Source organism: Bos grunniens, chromosome 9, assembly GCF_055505025.1.
Source record: "Bos grunniens cultivar Pamir isolate PY7600 chromosome 9, Bosgru_T2T1.0, whole genome shotgun sequence".
Taxonomy (NCBI): domain Eukaryota; kingdom Metazoa; phylum Chordata; class Mammalia; order Artiodactyla; family Bovidae; genus Bos; species Bos grunniens.
Window position 1 is genome coordinate 40469009 of NC_141173.1, and position 22529 is coordinate 40491537.

The 22529-nt window shown below is 37.3% G+C and overlaps 1 protein-coding gene across 10 annotated transcripts in view; it reads left to right on the forward strand.

Moving 5' to 3' along the window:
* The window catches only part of CDK19 (cyclin dependent kinase 19), a 170319-nt gene that overhangs the window by 67543 nt on the left and 80247 nt on the right, over positions 1 to 22529 (forward strand). For 2 of the 10 annotated variants that reach the window (XM_086317315.1, XM_086317322.1), the window contains exon 1: positions 5221 to 5497. The exons of the other annotated variants lie outside the window; for them this stretch is intronic. The gene's annotated coding sequence lies outside the window, so the exon portion shown is untranslated. Of the gene's footprint in view, positions 1 to 5220; positions 5498 to 22529 lie in introns of those variants that run through there. 10 annotated transcript variants of the gene reach the window in all.

Below are 22529 nucleotides of genomic sequence, written 5' to 3' on the forward strand. Positions count from 1 at the left end.
CTTTGGGTAAATATCAAGGAGCAGAATTTCTGGACTGCCTGGTAATAGTGTGTTTGCCTATCTTCCTAAGTGACTAGACTCAGCAATGGGTGAGAGTTTCTTTTGCTCCACAACCTTGGCAAATTTGTTGCTGTCAGTGTTCTGGATTTAGTGTTCTAATAGGTTTGTACTGATATCTCATTGTTATTTAATAAAACTGTGCTTTAGCCATTAAGTCGTGCTTGTATGGCTTTAAGAGCTATGCGATTAGAGTCTTTCAGATAGTTCCTGGACATACCCACAGCTTTGCATATGGACATGGTTACAGTCTTTACTACCTAGTTCCATTTATAGAAAATTCTAGAAAGTGCGCACTAATCTGTAGTGGTGGACAGTTGATCAGTGGCTGTGTGCGGGTAGGAAAGAAACAGGGGTGTATTACAAAGGAGTATGAGGAGCCTCTTGGAGGTGATGTAAATCTTCATTATTGTGATTGTCATGATGGTTTCATGGGTTTATATCCATAATAAAACTTGAAGATGGTATACAGTTATACCTCAGTAAATTTGGGGGAAAATCAATAAAGGTGTATGAGATTATTAGTGGGTCAAGGGTCGGTTAAAGAGGAATTTATAAGATTTTGTGGATCACAAGACAGCTGGAGGGATTGGCCTTGAATAGGAAATGGAACAGATAGTTTATCCTCTGAAACTACAGAGGCAGAAGAAAGGATAATGTCAACATTAGTCAGTTTACTAGGGAGATGATGAAGTAGGTGCATTCTTGTGTGCCTCTCTTTGTGTGTGTGGATCTTAAATGATGAGTGTTTTTAATTATTGATGAAGGCTCTATGAAAATTTGCTGATCAAAGATAAGATTATAGAAGTGTTATAGTCTACCTAAAGTAGGAGACCAGTCATGTCACTAGTCTGGCATGACTGTGTTGTTTTCTTTATTATAGGCCCAGTATAAGAAGGGAGAATTAGAGTTTTTCTGGTTGATGAGGTGGAAGGACGGACAATGTAAAGCGGTTGAGAGTCAGAGAGGTTAGGAGGGACTGATAGGTTGGGGAGAATGTAGACAACACCATAAATTAAAAAGCAGATAAAACTTGTTCTTTGCCTTTTCCTTCTATGTCCCATAATATTATGCCTCCTGGAATTTTCTAGTTTATATACAGGCACTTAGATAAGAGGCGTTTGATTTGGAGAAGATTAGTAACATTTCATTCATTACTCTAAAATGATGGGACTGTGATTAAGACACCTTCTGAGAGCAGAGTTGGATGATGAGTAGAGAAGTCAGAATTTGTAACCATGGAATGAACTTGAAGAATGTGTACAGAATGGGAGGATGTTTAAGAACTAGAATGAGGGACTTCCCTAGTGGTACAGTGAATAGGAATCCACTTGCCAATGCAGGGGACAGGGGTTCAATCCCTGGTCCCAGAAGATTCCACATGCCTCAGAGCAGCTAAGCCTGTGCGCCACAATTACTGAGCCCTCATTCTAGGGCCTGCGAGCCACAACTAAGAAAGCTCACGCTCTATAGAGCCTGTGCCCCGCAACAAGAGATGTCATTGCAATGGAAGCCCCACACATTGCAACGAAGAGGAGCCCCCCACTCACCGCAACTAAAGAAAGCCCACACATAGCAACAAAGACCCAGTACAGCCCAAAATAAAAGAAATAAATTAAAAAAGAAACTGTCATTACTATAAATAAACTAGAATGCATTGCTACCTCAAGTCTCACTAATAAAAGTCATTTCACATTTTAATTTCATTTGAATCTTATTGACCAGAGGTGAATTATAATACCATATCTTTATACAGTGCTTTACAGTTAACAATATACCATAACAAGGAATAATTCTGGGTGATGAACATACTAGGAGCATGTAAACATGAACCCTTTTAGTCTGAGATTACAGGGGAGTTCTAATTTGATGTTTTTTACATTTGTGGCCTGTGTAATCATAAGGTTGCTAGGCTGGAAATGTGGTAAACAGCATTAATTCTGATCCCATTTGTTTCCTGATTTTACAATTCAAATATGTTTATTATAAAACTCTCAATGTGGAAAAAGCATGTTAAGAGCATCTGTTACACTAACACTTAGAAATAATCACTATTATTAATATTTTGTGTATGGTCTTCTAGACTCTTTCCTTTATAAAAAAACTGAAGTTTTTTTCTGTAAGAGTGGAGAGTCCATTATTTTTTATAAAATGTAATTTCATCCATGGTAATACAAAGCTAAATTTTTAACTATCAAAATAATAATCATGCTAGTTCTGTGGGATATAAGAAAGATTATAAGATCTAACTCCTGAGTACTTTTCAAAAGATTGACACAGTCCCAAAGAAAGTGAAGATAGACTGAAAGGAAAATTAGTCAAAGGGAATAGGGTGGAGGGCATAGATTGAAGAAGGAAGAGAGAGAAAACCTCACTTCACATCAGAGTGCTGTCTTCCTCAGTTTTGGCTTGAGAAGCCACCGCCTCAGACCCCTCTGCCCAGCTTAGCCCAGCGTGTGTCCACCAGCATCCCAGCGTGGATGCTCCCATGGTGACACGTGGCCTCAGCTGTCATGGACTGTCACTTGCAGTCTTTCTCATAGCACAGAGCAGGCAAGGTAGAATGGCAGTTAAAAGATTATTTGCTACGTTTTTTTTTTTTCCCCTCTTTTGCCACCATGGTGGTTTAGCAGGCTGCTATGTCAATATCAGTGGAATGCTTGGAACTTCCCCTTGTCTTCAAGGAATAAGCCCCCCCCCCCTTTTTTTTTTAATTTATGAAGGGGAAATGATAAAATATATGTTTGCTGTAGATACCTTGAGAACTATAAACTGTCTATAAGCATGGCTCTAATTCTTACTAATACTTTTCTAAATGTTTTTTTTTTTTTTTTTAAATTTTTGGCTGTGCTGGGTCTTTGTTGCTGCGTGGGCTTTTCTCTGTAGTCCCAGTGAGTGGGGGCTACTGTCCAGCTGTGTTCCGTGAGCTTTTCACAGTAGTGATTTCTCTTGCTGCTGAGCTCGGGCTCTAGGGCACAAAGGCTTCAGTAGCTGTGGCTCAAGGGCTCTAGAGCACAGACTCAATAGTTGTGGCCGGGCACGTGGGATCTTCCTGGATTAGAGATCGAAGTTGTGTCTCATGCATTGGCAAGTGGATTCTTTACCACCAAATCAGCAGGGAAGCCCCTTACTAATACATTTATTTTTATCAACCTTAAAATTATTTTGTTAAATTTCATAAATTGAGAACTGCCTGTTTATTCTCATTTAGATTATTTAATTATATCTCAGTTGCTTTTATGTTGCACTGAATGCAAATTTTGCTTTTAACATGTGTTCAGTTTTATTAGAGTGTATAGATTTGTGGAAATACACCTGTGATTCAGGTAATTTACCCTTTCTATGTCTGGGACAAAATCAAAGTATTTTTGTGAAAAATATTAAAGGTAGAAAAAGTTTTCTTTTTTCAGTAGGCTTTAAACATGATCTTTAATAATTATTTTCATAAAAAGTTTGCATGATTTTGGAGACTGGAACTAAATCATATATGAAATCATCTTTGAGCAAAAATCTGTTCTTTGGTATAATCCTTGTGTTTGCCTTAGAAACAAACAGAAGTTTACTCTTGGGATTGAAGATTCAGGATATATATATATTTTTCTTCTTTAAAATGTGTGTGTGTTTTTTCCCCTTTTCATTGGACAGTAATAGTTACTACTTTTCTCATTAATATATTTAGTTTCTTTGGCATTTAGATATATATATTCTTACTGACTCATAATGAAAAGTGAAATCTTGTATGAGTTGGGGAATGATTTGGGATTATTATAGGATGAACCTGGGAGATGCATATAGAGTCAGCACATAGGGAGGGACCAGCATAGGATGGAAAAGAAATCTTTTTAAAAGCTAGAAAGGGACAAGGGGCAAGTAAAAGGAGTTAACCAGCAGACAGATTCTCTAGTCCTCTGGTGTATCTATCTATCTTGCTATAGATGTTAAGTTTTGAGTCTTTTAAAAGTTATTATTGGACTTCGCTGAAGGTCCAGAAATTAAAACTCTGTGTTCCCAATGCTGGGGGTATGGGTTTGATCCCTGGTTGAGGAAGATCCTTGCATGCTGTGTGGCATGGCAAAAAAAAAAATAAAGAAAGAAAGAAAATGATTTGTGTGAGTGCATGCATGCCCCTTTTGGAGTATATTTCAGGTTGCTTTGTTTCCTCTGAGAAGACTAAGTGACCAATCTTTGTATTCTCAGAAGCAGATTTAAATACTGTGCCATATGTAGGTATCTAGGGTTTTGTTTAAAGATGGCAAAAGTGAGAAGGAACCGTGAGAAGAGATAATACTGTTTTTGCTCACCAGTTTCTCATGTGTGTGTATTTGCATGTGTGTGTGTGTTACTGTGAAGGAAGATGGATTGATGTGGTAACACTAGTCACAGAAGTAACTCAAAGCTCTCCACTTCCCTCTTTCCCAACTCTAGGGGAATAGACTAGTTGGTTAAAGTAGTACCTTTAGGCACCTATGGTTGCTGTGACTCCTTTCTCTCTGCCAAGAACTGGTAGGTTATCGTCAAAGAGTTGACTGTGTCAGTAAATCCCTCCCTACTTAAGAAAATCAGTTATTTCAGTTCTCTTAAAAATATGAAAATGATCAATTTCATATTCCTGCTCTGATTAGATTAGATTTAATTGACTATTAATTCCCTATTTTTAGTGTTGTTTCTCTTTGTCTTGAATAATTTTGAAGCAAAAGTATGCTGATGATATAATGCAGAGTAAAGAACTGAAAATAAATCTGACAGTATTCAAAGGGCTTAGCTCAGAACCTGAAAAATATTAATAAATGCACAGTAAATGTTGCTTTATTATATTATTCGTAATAACTTTATCCTATTTAAACTGTAATAAAAATATAATTTTTAGTTAAAATTGTTTTCACCAGTCAAAGTAAATTACTTTTAGCATCTATACATTTCATTTTTAAGGTGTATTATTATAAAAAATAAAGTATATTATTATAGAAGGTACTGAATTATACAGTTTAACGTAAATTTGTTAATTCTAGATTCAAAATAAAGGATTGATATGGGAAAATAAAGTACTTATTTTAAAAATGTGCCTTAGGCTTCAGGTTGTAAAGTGGGAGAGAATATGGACTTGAATATCAGATAGACTTGATGATGTATCTGAACTTCACCCTTTTTCCTCCATATCTTGGGCAGGTTGCTCCTAGATGAAGCCGTTTTCAGGGGGAATGAGGCTGTATCAGTTTTGCTTTGAGGGCTGGCAGTGCCAAGGAAGCAGGCCATGTGGCAAGCCACAGATTGCCCCGACTCTCAGAATCCCTGAGTGTCTTCACTTGCTAATGTCCCAGGCCATTCTCAGCTTCACCCTCTAACCAGAATCTCATCTCATGGAATGTTTGACAAAGCACACCTTTCCATATATGTTCAGGAGTCGTATCATTTTTTAGGAGGGAGGAGTTGCCTGTGAAAGGTGAGTCTGACCCTTGCATATATATTAGTGGTATATGCTGCATCTAAGCTCTTGGATTAAAATATGGCTAATTTCTACTTTTATTTCTAGTTCACCTTTCATATTCCTTACTCTGATTTATCTGGATTTGGAATTCAGTATCATTCTCAATCTGTGCAATTTCTCTTTTTCTTTTTTGGCCTAATTATTACTCCTATAAACCAACTTCAACATACCTGATTTTTGTGAACCTTAGTTTATTCACATCTAAAATTGACTTAATAGTTCCTAATTTCGCAGAATTGTAGTAAGGATGTATGTAAGCCTCTTGACTCATAATCAGTTCCCAGTGAAAGCTTAGTTTTCTTCCTTTCTCTTAAGTTGAATTCGTTAGTGTCATAAAAAAGTAAATTGTGGGCCTCCTTAGCTTAGATCAGTAATAATAAATAAGAGGCCAGGAAATGTGTTTTAAAAATTTAGTGACTTTGCCCTGGTCTTTGAATGTTAAATTACATTTAAAATGTACTATAGCAGCAGATACAGTTGTTCCTCCACCTCAAATATATCAGTCAGTTAACAGATACTGATCAGTGCTTGTAACACATAGTGTTGCTTGCTGAGAGAATAGTATTTTCAGTAAGGTGGCAGTCTTTTAAAGTCGGTTATTTGGAATGTGAAATACTTTTTTCCCTTAGGAAACATTGATATGAATGATGCCTAGCTTAACTATCTACCCCACCAAAACTGGCCTCCCCCACCATTTTTGGCCTGTGGGTAACCATGGTACTCTAGTGTCATCGTACTTGAGGACTGATAATAACATTGTCTCTATGGAGAAACACATTCAGAATTAGAAGCATACACCTTGCCTTGCCATAATTTTTAAAATGAGAATAGGCTCTTCAGATCCAGGTCACTAGGGAGATAAGTTGTGTCACAAGATAGGTAGGTGGTTTTATGGCAACCAGAGTTGGAACGGAAATTGTGTTATCCAAGCAGTGGGAATTGGGAGCTAGGTCTCTACCTGGGGGAGAAAGAGTTGGGTTATAGTTAGGGCAGGCTGGCAGACCTGGGAGGCAGCTGGTTGAGTTTCAGGTAGAAACCAGGAAAACGAGGAATGGAGACACTTGGCCACTCAGTAGCCGTCTGGAGTCAGTGGAGCTAGCTAGTGGATAGGGTAATCTAAAGTGATACGGATCATGAACACGGAAAGCCTGTAATTAGGATTTTGGTATTATAGCAAAGGATTTAGCATATTTGGGGAAAGAAGTTTAGTTCCTTCAAGTATCAGTGGATTTATCATAATGAAATAATCTCACATATTACTCTTCTCTTACTTTGGCCTCACATGACCTCTGGTGACACAAACTGTTCACATTTTTAGTATAGATCTTTGACTTAATAAACAAAACCCAATCAGAACAGTGCACAGTCAAGATAAAGTAGAACTTCAACAGATTACAAACAAGAGAATAGTCTGCATTTTTAAAGGATGAAGATTATAGTTTAAAAATAAATAATTGTATTTTATTAACAATGGGCAGTTGTATATTATTATAACAGGACTGAGATAAGATGATAAAATATAGATATTGGTTTACAAGTTTACTAGTATACTCAGCAGCTTGGTGATTTCAAAGTTTGAATGGGCTATTTGTCTAATTGTCTAAAGAATGTTCTCATTAATTGGCAAATTCTTCAGTTTGTAGATTTTAGTGTTGTTAGATAACATAGCATTCAGATAATTGAAGGAAATAAGTATTTAAAACAAAATGACTGTCAAAGGATTCTTTTGTTGTCATTGTTTTAAAATTTATTTATTTTTAATTGGAAGATAATTGCTTTACAATACTGTGTTGGTTTCTGCCATACATCAGCATGAAGCAGCCATAGTTATACATATGTCCCCTTCCTCTTGAACCTCCCTCCCACCTCCTACCCCGTCTCACCCTGTAGGTTGTCAGAGCACTGGGTAGAGTTCCTTAAATCATATTGCAAATTCCCACTGGCTGTCTGTTCTACACATGGTAATGTATATGTTTTCAGTGCCCCGCTGTCAATTCGTCCCACCCTCTCCTCCTGCCACCCCCACCCCCACCGCACTGTGTCCACAAATCTGTTCTGTATGTCTGTGTCTCTTGCTGCACTGCAAATAGGTTCATCAGTACCATTTTTCTAGAGATAATGCTCAGTATTCTTGACAGCAAAATAATATCAGAAAAGAAAGATATTTGAAAATCTTATTTTCAGAGTAGTAAGTAACTGAGGTTTAGGTATAAACTGGATTTTCTTTTCTTTTTTTTATTTATTGACATATAGTTCATTTATAGGTACAGGCTGTTTTGTCACCTTTTTTCTCTATAAATACTAATTTTTTTTTAAAAGTGCTTTTTCTTTTTTCCCTGAATTGCCTGCCTGTCTTTTGTTTTCCTTTCAACTTGCTACCTGTTTGATTAATAAGTTTAACTTTATTAATGGTCTTTGGATGTTCCTGACATGGTTTTCAATTTAATCCTCCTCAGAAAGAATTTTTAAAGTCAGAGTGTTTTAATCCAGTAGAAAAATAGGCTAAAGAGTTAAACAGGAACTTAAAAAAATTTGAAACATTAATAGCCAATACATAAAAAAAGATGCTCAGTTATACTAATGATCAGAAAAAAAAATAAAACCACAATAAGATATATTTTTTGCTCTCCAAGTCAGTAACGGTAACTGGCAATGATGTAGAATATTGGGGAACTGGCATATAGTGTTAGTGGAATTGTAAATTATTATATTGCAACCCTGAGGAGAACAAGTTATTTACCTAAAAAAATTAGTATACCTTGTTACTCAGTAATTTCACTCCTAGACATCTATGCTATAGCACTGTTTCTCAGCCCCAGTGGACCCAGTCCCCTGTTTTATAATAATTAATCTCCAGTCCCCTTTACCATCCTGAACTGAAATTCATAGATGATGTTCATAATTTAAAAAATCATTATAATGCCTTACTTTATTATAACAGAAAATAATTTATAATGAAATCATTTATTTAAATATGTCAGAATCACACATTTTTATTATATCTAAATGCTAATCAAGTCATAGATGCATGCCACTGTTGGCCATGTAACTGAATTGATGCTCAGTGTGTGGTTTGGGTAGTGATGCATTACTATTTTGTGTGTGTCTTTCTCTAAGTCTATACTGTGGTACATGTGAATCGATGAACTTGTGGCTTCACAATTCAATAGGAGATCCTGAAGAGAGATTTCAGGTGTTTCCCAGATTCTTATCTTGAATTCAAAACACTGAAGCTTATTATTTTGCTAAGTAATATTTTTATCCTATCATTTTATTTTTCATTTTATTTCTTTTTCTTCTGTTGCTTAGCCTATTTGTTGTTTTCTTATTTTTTTCTTTATGTCTTATGTAAATATTTTCGTTTTTCCTACTATTTGCCAAAAGTAGGCCTGTCCCTTGACTGTAACTGTTTGTGACTCCACGAAGAATGTCTGTACTTGTTTTATCTGTTTTTCTTCTTATTTGGGACTGTCTTACTATCTATTCAGTTATGCATGGTATGTAGGTTAATACTCAGATGGTATGTAGGTTCATATGTAGGATTTCCCCTGAAGCATAAGGAAATTTTTTATTATATAAATAATAGCTGAACTGAGTTATTAATTAATAATTTGAAATGCTTTCATTTTCCTGTAAAACAAAAGTTAACAATTCAGTGGGCTTTATGGAGTTGAGATTATCCTTGTTGTGGGTTTTTTTTTGATTCATGCCTGTTGTTTTAGTCTCTAAGTCATGTCCAACTCTTGTGACTCCATGGACTGTAGCCAGCCAGGCTTCTCTCTCTATGGGATTTCCCAGACAAGAATATTGGAATGGGTTGTCATTTACTTCTCCAGGGGATCTTTCTGACCCAGGGATTGAACCTGCGTCTCCTGCATTGGGGCAGTTTCTTTACCGCTAAACCACGTGGGAAGCCCTCGTTGTTTGTATATTAGCATTTTAAAAATAGTGTAGATTGTCTTTGCCTTTATAAAATTAAGGTCAGGGATAATATCTGATATGTTCACTTTTGAGTCCTTGGGTTCTATCTAATACTGTGCTTAGAACAAAGTGGGCCCTTAATATATTACTTAATAAATGAAATAGTTTATTTGAATTAGTTATTTTAACAATATTAACAATGGTTAATCTTGTTGTTGACTCCTAATGAAGTCAGAAATAGAGGCATAGTTACCCATAGCAAGGCTCACCTTATACTAGTAAGGAGCCTTGCTTCACATCAATGGAAGCCCGTTTCCCTAGCTATTTAGTTCCAAGACAACTACCTCTCTATTTCTGGGACCTAGTTAGTAACCCTGCTATGTGGGTTAACTCAGTGGGTGCATATCTCCAAATTAAAAGAAACTCTGAAGAATTTGTTTGCCATTATTCTTTATCTTAACGTTCAGTTCAGTTCAGTTGTGTCCAACTCTTTGTGACCCCATGAATTGCAGCACGCCAGGCCTCCCTGTCCATCACCAACTCCCGGAGTTTACCCAAACTCATGTCCATCGAGTTGGTGATGCCATCCAGCCATCTCATCCTCTGTCGTCCCCTTCTCCTCCTGCCCCCAATCCCTCCCAGCATCACTTTTCCAATGAGTCAACTCTTCGCATGAGGTGGCCAAAGTACTGGAGTTTCAGCTTTAGCATCATTCCTTCCAAGGAACATCCAGGGCTGATCTCCTTTAGAATGGAGTGGTTGGATCTCCTTGCAGTCCAAGGGACTCTCAAGAGTCTTCTCCAACACCACAGTTCAAAAGCATCAATTTTTCGGTTCTCAGCTTTCTTCACAGTCCAACTCTCACATCCATACATGACCACTGGAAAAACCATAGCCTTGACTAGGCGGACCTTTGTTGGCAAAGTAATGTCTCTGCTTTTCAGTATGCTATCTAGGTTGGTCATAACTTTCCTTCCAAGGAGTAAGCATCTTTTAATTTCACGGCTGCAATCACCATCTGCAGTGATTTTGGAGCCCCCCAAAATAAAGTCTGACACTGTTTCCACTGTTTCCCCATCTATTTTCCATGAAGTGATGGGACCAGATGCCATCTTCGTTTCTGAATGTTGAGCTTTAAGCCAACTTTTTCACTCTCCTCTTTCACTTTCATCAAGAGGCTTTTTAGTTCCTCTTCACTTTCTGCCATATGGGTGGTATCATCTGCATATCTGAGGTTATTGATATTTCTCCCGGCAGTCTTGATTCCAGCTTGTGCTTCTTCCAGCCCAGTGTTTCTCATGATGTACTCTGCATAGAAGTTAAATAAGCAGGGTGACAATATACAGCCTTGATGTACTCCTTTTCCTATTTGGAACCAGTCTGTTGTTCTGTGTCCAGTTCTCAATGTTGCTTCCTGACCTGCATATAGGTTTCTCAAGAGGCAGGTCATGTGGTCCGGTATATCTTAGTGTAAAAGTATCTTAGCAGGTATACTAAGCAGATAGATATCTGCTTAGTTTGAGTAGACATTTAAAATTATCAACAAATATATATTTAGTCCCATAGGTAATGGTTTGAGGGAGGCAAATTCAGTGATGGTAATAAGAAGGATGAGTTTGACAGATTGAAGTTCCTATCCTAGCTCTTAATACTTAGTGGCCCTGTAATCTTGGATAAATTACTAATCTCTCTTCATCTGTAAAAACAGGGATAATAATATTATTTACTTAACAGGGATTTGGAAGATCAAATGAGCTAATGGATGGAAAGATTTAACATAGTGTCCAGTATATATGCTGTGTGCTAGGCTCTGTAAGTCTGTTGGGGAAGATAGTTAATAAGCAAATCTTTAAATAAACACATATTTGCACAATTTGACAAGAGCTAAGGAAAAGCACGTGGTGGAATAACTAGAGTATATTAGTTGATCCCCCAAGGAAGCGATGCTCATGCAGGGTTTGAAGGATGAGTAAGCACTGACTAGGCAGAGAAGAGGGAGCTTGTGTACAAGCATGAGGCAGCATGGCACTTTTGAGGGTACAGAGGATGCCAGGGTGCCTGGAATGACAGGTGAGGGTGAAAGTGACCTAAGAGAGAAAGATTCCTTAACAGCACCAGCACTTGCAGCTGTGTAGTCTATGTGGAAGATTTGGGACATGAGCAAATTTGTTTATTTTTAAATTACTGCTCTCATCTGGTGTCAACAGATGAGAGTGGAGAAGAGGAAGAAGATGTAGGGAGGATAGTTAGAAAATTATCACAGAAGTCCAGTCTACAGGAGGTAGAAAGAAGTGGAAAAATTTGAGATACTTCTGAGGTCAATTGATGTGGGCCGTAAGGAAGAGAGAGATGGCTTAGAGTTTCTAGATTTCTCTGGCTCTAATAGCTAGTTTAGTAGATGGTGATGGCTTTTTTTGAGAGGGGAATCCTGGAAGAGAACTAAGTTGCAGAGGGGAAGGAGGGATTTTTCTTTTTAAGATGTTGAGTTTGAGATGCCTAGAGGAGGAGGAGGGAGAGGAGACAAGGACAATCTGGATGGTGAAGATGATTGTACAACAGATTGTAAAAATAATATGGTTCTTTCCCTCACTGAGCTTGTATGTTGGTCAGGGAGTTAAGTCACATTTTCAAGTGTAATTAGTACTATGATGATGTGAATGAATACATTCTGAAAGAATAGTACAGTAAGTGGAGTGAGGCCACTTAGGACAGGCATTCTCAAAGTTTCATAGATTAAAAACAAAAAAAACCAGTTAAGTGGGCTTTAAAGGATGAGTAGTGAGGAGGGGAGAGGAAAGCATTACAACAGTAAATGGGGAAAAGGTCAGTGGAAAGAAGGGAATAACAAGGGTCTGGGTGGTCAGTTAACTATTAACAGTTCAGTATTTGTCACAGCTCAAAGAATTTTTGGTACCTAAGTTTGATATCCCTCATGAGGAATTTTCTTAAATAGCATAATTCTATCTTGTATGGTTCTGCCTTTCCTATTTATTGGATAGTTCATACTATTTAAAGTCTGTATTATTAATATATTGTTGACTTACATGCTTTTTAATGCTGTTTAGATGTGCTGTAGTTATCTTTCCAGCCCTACATTTTAAGTGGGAAAATATGAGAGTACATTGTAGACTTGTATGGAATTATGCAGATGCAAATTGTTATTGTTATGAACTCTTCCATATATTCCATTTGTCACTCTCCAGAACCTAGAAGTAAATATTTTCTGTAGCAAAAGGACCACAATCAGTGGACTTTTCTCTCCTAAATCTTTGTCTAACTTTGGGGTCTGAAGAGCCTATTCTTTTCAGGCAAGGTTCATTTTGAGAGTATTTAGTACTCTTTCTTTCCCACTTAAGTATGGTTTATTTGCTATAAACAAAAATATAGTTGTCTATTACTACAGGTAGACTTAAGCCACTAGTTTAAAGTATTTTTCTAAATTACCCAATGAAGGGAAAAAATTACCCATTAAGGGAAAATTTTAAAAATTTTTTAAAAATTTAAAAATTCTAAATTACCCATTAAGGGAAAAAATTAGGTATCTCTAATTAGGTATGGAACATCTTAGGCTCTTCCTCTTTTAATTGATTCGCCCTGCCCCATTTTCTTCTGGCCTGAGCTTAGAGAACATCCGTCCTTTGATTCTGAGGGCTTTGCCGGATTATGAGTGGGGATGGTCCTTTAGTAGTTGTACCTCATGTCAGGATCCCTTTCTTTAACTGTTGAGAGAAGGACCTCATAGCATCTGTTTATTCTTCCTCTAAACAGCTGGAATTAATTTGGCTTTGTTAATACTCTCCTGTTAGCTCTTAAAGTGTCTCCTAATACTTTCCCTCTAAAGTACAGAATGGAAAAAGTTTGCGAAGCTCTGTTGCAGCATGATTATAATAGTTGTATTGCAAAATACTAGGATGATCTTTTCCTCTTTTCTTTTACCTCATTGTTCTTTGAAGCTACTGGTGTTTTAAAATGATATTAAAATATTGTTGTCATAGCAACACCCTACCAATTTCTTATGGCAACTACTATATCTTTTACAAATGGGGTTGAAAAAAACAAAAGCTTTCTGAAAGAGTTTATTTATAAAATCAAGCCAACAGAATGTAACTTTATTTTTTTAAAAGTATTTTTAAGCAGACTGTAACAAAGAATTTTACATATTGATGTAAAGTGAGCTTTCCAGTGAGCTTTTTAGTTATGTAAAAGTTCACTTTTGAATTTGTCTTAAATCTATTTTCCCCTCATATTAGACTTGAGCAGTTTAAATTAAAACAATGAAATCCTGCTAAATTTCAGTTAAATAATTCCTAAAGTTCTACTTAAATGTAATACTTGTATCCAGAAGTTTATAGGCTGCTTATGAGACTGTTAGAGCAGCCCATAATACCCTTATGGGGATGTTCTAACCTCTTAAGCTGCACTGTGGATTTTGTTCCAGATCTGTTCTTCTGATTTATTTATTTGGTCTATCAATTTTGTAAAGTAAATGTCAAGATATTTTAAATCTTTTTACATTTAAATTATATTACCCATTTTAAGCTGCTTCTTACTATCACTTATTATTGATCTTTAGTAATACTCAGTTTCATCTCAGCATTTAATTCATTATTTTTTCAAGAGGATTTGGGAGAGACATATTTATAATTAAACTTGTTTTTCTCTAGTTACTTTAGTTTTCTCCCTCATAGTTTGGTTTAGTTTCTATTAACTCAGACTTTTTGGCTTTTTCTAGATTCCAAAAGCACAAACTAATTCCATGTGTTCTAGTTCGGCTGCCATTCTTTTTCGTTTCCATTCTTGATGGGATTTTTGAAAGCTATGAATCCATAAGAAATCCTTTGAAGCTATCATAGATTGTATTTTATGGAAATTTTACTTAATGTACTTTAATCACTGGTTCATTCAATAAATTCCAGATGGTAGAGCTACAACAGTGAAAAAAACATACAATAATAATTCTGTCCTACTGTAGCTTACTTGGTGGATGGATATCAGCCTGAGACTTAACTCTTTCGAAGGCTTTTGTCAAGACCCTTTGCATTTGCTTACCTGACGCTACTCATCTCTGTATTCACAGTGCCATTTTCAAAGACTCTACTGGCGGATACCATCTTTATCTCTGTATAATTTGGAATTCTAGGTGATTGTGTATATGTCATTAACAGCTAGATGCTTGTATATTAATACTCCCTGATTTTCCACTATAGTTTCATATTTAATTCAGGCATGTAAACCAAAAATTTTTCTTGTCTAGCTATGGATCTTCTTTAATCTATTTGAAAGGAGTTTTTTATATAATCAGTTCAGTTCACTTCAGTCACTCAGTTGTGTCCGACTCTTTGCAACCCAAGCCTTCCTGTCCATCACCAACTCCTGGAGTTTATTCAAACTCATGTCCATCAAGTTGGTGATGCCATCCAACCATCTTATCCTCTGTCATCCCCTTCTCCTCCCACCTTCAATCTTTCCCAGCATCAGGGTCTTTTCAAATGAGTGAGCTCTTCACATCAGGTGGCCAAAGTATTGGAGTTTCAGCTTCAACATCAGTCCTTCCAATCAGTCCAGTCCAATATTCAGGACTGATTTCCTTTAGGATTGACTGGTTTGATCTCCTTACAGTCCAAGGGACTCTCAAGAGTCTTCTCTAACACCATAGTTCAAAAGCATCCATTCTTTGGTGCTCAGCTTTCTTTATGGTCTCACTCTCCCATCCATACATGACTACTAGAAAAACCATAGCTTCGACCTTTGTTGGCAAAGTAATGTCTCTGCTTTTTAATATGCTGTCCAGGTTGGTCATGGCTTTTTTTCCAAGGAGGAAGTGTCTTTTAATTTCATGCCTCCAGTTACCATCTGCAGTGATTTTGTAGCCCAAGAAAATAAAGTCTGTCACTGTTTACATTGTTTCCCCATCTATTTTCCATGAAGTGATCGGACCAGATGCCATGATCTTCCTTTTTTGAATGTTGAATTTTAAGCTAACTTCTTCACTCTCCTCTTTCACTTTCATCAAGAGGCTCTTTAGTTCCTCTTTGCTTTCTGCCATAAGGGTGGTGTCATCAGCATATCTGAGGTTACTGATATTTTTCCCAGCCATCTTGATTCCAGCTGTGCTTCATCCAGCCCAGTGTTTCTCATGATGTACTCTGCATAGAAGTTAAATAAGCAGGGTGACAGTATGCAGTCTTGATGTACTCCTTTCCCAATTTGGAACCAGTCTGCTGTTCCATGTCTGGTTCTAACTGCTGCTTCTTGACCTGCATACAGATTTCTCAGGAAGCAGGTAAGATGGTCTGATATTCCTATCTCTTTAAGAATTTTCCACAGTATGTTGTGATCCACACAGTCAAAGGCTTTGGCATAATCAATAAAGCAGAAGTAGATGTTTTTCTGGAATTCTCTTAATTTTTCTCAAATCCAGCTGATGTTGGCAATTTGATCTCTGGTTCCTCTGCTTTTTCTAAATCCAGCTTGAACATCTGGGAGGTCTTGGTTCACGTACTCTTGAAGTCTAACTTGGAGAATTTTGAGCATTACTTTGCTAGCATGTGAGATGAGTACGACTGTGTGGTAGTTTGAACATTCTTTGGCATTGCCTTCCTTTGGGATTGGAATGAAAACTGACTTCGCAAGGATTTTTATTATTTCCTTTTAAATCTGGTTTGTTTAGAATGTTAGTGTATTTTCTTAGCTTTCGCAGTAAATGACTGCCATCGATTGTAGACTATATATATATATATATATAAAAGACTTAGTAGGATTTATCAAGTTTTGTTAGTCATTCTAAATAATGCAAAGATAATACTCAGCAGGGGAAAATATCACAATTTATATGAGCAGTTTATCTAGGATATGGGCCATGATTTTGTTGTTATAATTTCTGTGGGACTTATTTAAGGTTGAAGTATAGGGATTTTCCTGGAGGCCCAGTAGTTAGGACTTAGTGCTTTCGCTGCCATGGGCCTGAGTTTCTTTCCTGGTTGGGGAACTAAGATCCTGCAAGCTGTGCAGTGTGGCCAAAAAAAAAAAGTATATTTAAAAAATAATATTAAAGATCTTTAATGTTAGTTGTGAAAATCAGGAGTTGCTGTTAATAGTATGATTTATGGGAACCCTCCTACACTGTTCGTAGGAATGTAAGTTGGTGTGGCCACTGTGGAAAACAGTATGGAGTTTTCCTCAGAAAACTAAAATTAGAACTACCATATGAGTCAGCAGTCTTACTCCTAGGCGTGCAGTTGTGCATGTATGCTAAATTGCTTCATTCTTGATTGACTCTTTTGAGACCCTGTGGACTGTAGCCTGCCAGACTTTCTGTCCATTGGATTCTCCAGGCAAGAGTACCGGAGTGGGTTGTCATACCCTTTCCAGGGGATCTTCCCAACCCAAGAATCAAACCTCTTATGTCTCCTGTATTGCAGGTGAATTCTTTACTGCTGAGCTACCAGGGAAGCTTGCTTCTAGGCATATATCCAGATAAAACTTTAATCCAAAATGATACATGTACTCCTGTGTTCATAGCAGCATTATTCACAATATCCAAGACATGGAAACAACATAAATGCCCATCAATAAATGAATGGATAAAGAAGTGGTACATATATACAGTGGAATTCTACTCAGTCATAAAGAATAAAATAATGCCATTTGTAGCAACATGGATACAATTAGAGATTATCATATTAAATGAAGTAAGTCAGAAAGAAAAAGACAAATACCATGTGGTATCATTTATATGTGAAATCTAAAATATGACACAAATGAACCTATCTCCAAAACACAAACCATACCATGGAATAGAGAACAGACTTGTGGGTGCCAGGGGGAGGGGACTGGGGCAGGGATGGGTTGCGAGTTGGATGTTAGCAGGTGTAAGCTATATAATATATATTAATAGGATGGATAAACACAGAGAACTCTATTTGGCATTCTATGATAAACTGAAAGTGAAAGTGTTAGTCGCTCAGTCGTGTTCTACTAGGAATGAGATTTAATTTCCCCATCTGAGATAGCTGTTCCAGTTAGAGTTGCAACTGAACACCTAGTCCAAAACGTAGAGGCATAAAAAACCTTTTTTATTATTTATGGATTCTGTTGAGTTGGGGACTCCAAAAGGGCACAGCAGGGATGGTTTTTCCAGCTGTATGATGGTTGGGGTTTCAGTTGGGAAGACTTGAAGGTTGGGATCAAGTGCTGGGGCTGGAATAATTTGAATAAGCACTTGATAATTTGAAGGCTTGTTCACCACCATGTCTGGTGCTTGGGCGGGGAGAACTTGAACAAGCTGGGACTGTTGACCTCAGTGCCTACCTGTGGCCTTGCTTCTGCATGGCATGGTGGCCTCAGAAAGCTGGGCATTGTTACTTTCACTCACTGCGTTGGTGGTTCCAGCTGAGGCACTTACACACCTGAGTGTGTCACCTCTTGCTGGGAGAGTTCTGCAGTTTTAGAAGACCATGTGGTACCAGAGTTACTGTTGTGGCCGTCTTGGAAAACAACATTCTGCCACAACAGTCAGGCCCAATACTTGCCAGTTTTTTTCTTTGTTTGTTTCAGATCCATATTTTATGGCTTGAGAGATAAGAAATCAGGAATTCTTTGCTCATATCCCTGAATAGAGTTTAAGACTTTAGGAGTTTGTGAACTGAATGTTGAAAACAATTTTTTTTAAAGGTTTTTAAAAAAATGTTTTTCTATTACTTTGAAAATTGCCTTTCTAAAGTCTTTCTTCCCCTTAAAGTCAAAACTGCATAGGTATTTTTTCCCCCTTCCCTTACTTTAAACAAGTAAATGGATCATTAGTGTATCCCTTTAAATTGTGTGTAGTTTTCATTGTTGCTGTGTGTATAGGAGACTATATTGAACGGTTTCCCATTGATAAGAATCAATGAAAATGTACCATGTCTTATTTAAGCAGAGTCAAGTTTAGATGGAAAAAATACTATATTAAAAAAGGAAAGGAGAAAAGAGAAACCAAAAAAGAAAGTTGGACAAAACTTGCGTGTTTTTTTGTCTTAACTATAAAAGGTTGAGGGTGCAGGCATACAGAACTGTGCTTTTGCTTGTCTGACAAAGTTCTTGGTAACAGAAGCTGGAAGCCTACAAAGCTCAAGAGGCCCCTAAACCTGCCCAGATAGAAAACTTACTGGATAGTGTGAATTGTTTTGACAAGAAGGTGGCTTAATTTGAAAAGGCTGGAACCTTACCTCAACTTGGAATTTCCCCAACTCACAAGCCTTATCTTACAAAATCTTGTAAGCTAAAGTAGCAGTAAGATTGGAGAGGCCTAGGTGAAGCTCTCTGAACTCTGGATGGTTCGTGACCAGGAGCGGAACATGAGGACCTCTTCTAGAATCATGAACATTTTTTCCTCATAGTCTTTCAAACAAGGCTTTAAAAGAGTCAGCAGTTACTCTATTTTCTTTCAGCATGTAGCCGAATGAATGCTGATGATACTTAGTGAAGCTAGTTTCTCTTTTTTGTCCTTTAAGAGCGTGCTGATGCCATCAAGAATTCTTGTTTGTGAGCTCGTTTTGAATACTGGAAAGACCATTGAGAGATAAATTGGTGAAAAGTGGCTTGCCGTCAAAGCTGCTGGAGTACCTGGTCCCACATCTGGTTTTGCTGTTTTGGTGAAGGAAGAAGCTCCCATAGTTCTCTATGAATCATTGCTTTTACATTAGCACTAGAGATTCTGCCAAGTATTCTGAAAGAAGTCTTGTCCAGTGTCTTGAAAGTCACAATTTATCCCAGTCAGGGCCTTGAATCACTGCCTTGTCAAGAGCTTCTTTTGAGAAATAGGAGTGGAATATAAGGTTGTTTTCTATTGCAGAGAAGTTCATTGATTCTCCAAAGAACAAGTCTCAAAGCACTGGGGAATTCAGATTCCATTTGCTGCTACACAGCTTCATGAATCGGGATTTTCAGAACACTTGTAATCTATCAGATTGTTAAAATCACTGGCCTGTTAAAAACCATTCTGCTTACTATTCTAGCTCTTTATTCCTAAGAAATAGCAACAGCCTTCTAATTGAAATGCATTTGTGTGGAATTATTATTTTTAAAAATTATTTTTTATTGAGTTGTAGTTGATGTACAATATTATATAAATTTCAGATGTACAATACAGTGATTCACAAATTTTAAAGTGGAAATATTTTTAGTTCTCTTAAATTTAGTATCTTTTTCTTGTCTAAGCATCCTTTTTGGATTGGGAAAATTTAATCTGTTTACATTAATTTGCTTGTTTGTATATTTAGATTTATTTCTGTCTTATTCTCATGTTTTCTAGTCTCATGCATTGATTTCCCCATCCCCCGTTCTGACTTCTAAAGTATAGATTGAGTTTTCCTTGTTTCCTTTTTTTCTAAACTTCTGATTTGGAAATAACTTATATCCTTTCTGGGCTTCCCTGGTGGCACAGATGGTAAAGAATCTGCCTGCAATGTGGGAGACCCAGGTTTGATCCCTGGGTTGGGAAGATCCCCTGGAGAAGGGAATGAATGGCAACCCACTCCAATATTCTTGCCTGGAGAATCCCATGGACAGAGGAGCCTGGTGGGCTACAGTCCATGGGGTTGCAAAGAGTAGGACATGACTGAGTGACTGCAGTTACACTTTGTATCCTTTCTGATTAGTAATTATAATTACTCTTGCATTTTTACATACACAGTTGACTTAAATTTTCAAGTTTTCCCAGCTTCCTCCAAGTATAAGGATGTTAAAACTCTTTAACTCAGTTTTCTCTCTCCTATTATTTGTTATTTTCTTCTACCTTCTTTTTATTTAACCACTGCACCACCACCTCCTACTCCTGCCCTGTATATTTTTAGTTTCTTTACAATCGGTTTATTTCAGTTCATTTCAGTTCAGTCACTCAGTCATGTCCGACTCTTTGCAACCCCATGAACTGCAGCATGCCAGGCCTCCCTGTCCATCACCAACTCCCAGAGTTCACCCAAACTCATGTCCATTGAGTAGGTGATGCCATCCAGTCATCTCATCCTCTGTCGTCCCCTTCTCTTCCTGCCCCCAATCCCTCCCAGTATCAGAGTCTTTCCCAATAAGTCAGCTCTTTGCATCAGGTGGCCAAAGTACTGGAGTTTCAGCTTTAGCATCAGTCCTTCCAATGAACACCTGGGACTGATCTCCTTTAGGATGGACTGGTTGAATCTCCTTGCAGTCCAAGGGACTCTCAAGAATCTTTTCCAACATCACAGTTCAAAAGCATCAATTCTTCGGCGCTCAGCTTTCTTCACAGTCCAACTCTCACATCCATACATGACCGCTGGAAAAACTATACCTTGACTATACGGACCTTTGTTGGCAAAGTAATGTCTCTGCTCTTTAATATGTTATCTAGGTTTATTTAGATTTACTTAAATAATTCTTTTTTGGTGCACACTCCTTATTGAGGTATATTTTTAGTGTTTTTTCATCAAGGTCTTGTTTAATGACTTTTTTTTTTAGTCTTCAACTGAAAATGTCTATTTTGCCCTCACTTTTGAAATAGAATTTAGCTGGATATATAATAAGAAGTTAATTTTTTCAGCACTTTGAAGGTTTCTCCATGGTCCTTTGGCTGATGTGATGTTTGCTGTCACTGTAACATCTTGCCTTTCTGGATAATCTGTTTTCTCTCTGATTTTGAGGTTTTCTCTTTGCCTTTGATGTTTTTTACGTACTGCATAACTCAAGGCCCAGGACAAGCAGCAGACTTCTTACTGCTTTGCCAGGCCAGTGGAGGAAGCTTTTCTAGTCCCCTTTTCACCACTTCTCACTGTCATTCTCTCTGGGCTGTGTCGGGGAGGATCATTCCAGTGCCTCAGACTTACACACCTAGATAGCATCTTCTGTTTTTGAGGGGGAATTTAGAACCCCAGTTCCTAGGGCCATATCCCGGTCTCAAATCCCCATGGGCTTTTCGTATGAGCTTATTCTTTTGTCTCTGATTCAGTTTCTCTCTTCAATCCTGGCACCTGGTAATTTCCCTTTTTGTCTCTTCACATTCACCATTTAAAATGTGTTCAACAGGAGGAATCAAAAAAATGTGAGTCTTGAAAACAAGTTATTTTCTAATGGAACTGAAGACTTTTGAAATGAGATTTATTTCTCCATCTCAGATTTCCAGAGTGCTATTGTAAATGTTAGTTGAAGTGTATAATATGAACAGAGCTCTAAGTTCTTATTGATTGATTGTCTGCTTTATTCCACCAGAGGATTTAAAAGGCTGTTTTGAGAAATACATAGGCTTTGTGGAATGCTACACTTGAGCTCCAGTTCCCTGTTTAACATGAGTGAGTCTATCAAAGCCTGCAGCTATCCTAGGCCTATCTGATTAAATATTCTACAAAGATTATTTAATACTCTTTAAATGTGTCTTTCTGTAGGAAGACTCTTTGCCATGATCTGAGATAGTGGTTCTCACAGTGTGGTTCCTGAATCCTCAGCACCAGGCTTACCTGGGATCACATAGTAAACACTGTTCCCAAGCCATTTATTAGATATTCTTCTTTAAAAAAATTTTTTTGAAGTATAGTTGCTTTACAGTGTTGTGTTATTTTCTGCTGTACATCAAAGTGAATCAGCCATAATTTATACATGTATGCCTTCTTTTTGGATTTCTTTTACGTTGAGGTTACCACAGAACATTGAGTAGAGTGCCTGTGCAATACAGTAGGTTCTTATTAGTTATCTGTTTTATACATGGTGGATATAGGTCAATCCCAGTTTCCTGATTCATCCCACCTCTTCTTCCCTTCCTTGGTGTCCATGTTTATTCTCTATATCTGTGTCTCTATTTCTGCTCTGCAAATAGATTGATCTGTATCATTTTGTATTAGTGTATGATATTTGTTCTTCTCTTTCTGATTTGCTTCACCCTGTATGATAGTCTCTAGGTCCATCCACATCTCTGCAAATTTCATTCTTTTTTATGGCTGAGTAATATTCCGTTGTATAAGTATGCCATATCTTCTTTATACATTCCTCTGTTGATGAACATTAAACTTGCTTCCACGTCCTGGCCATTGTAAATAGTGCTGCAGTAAACACTGAAATGCATGTG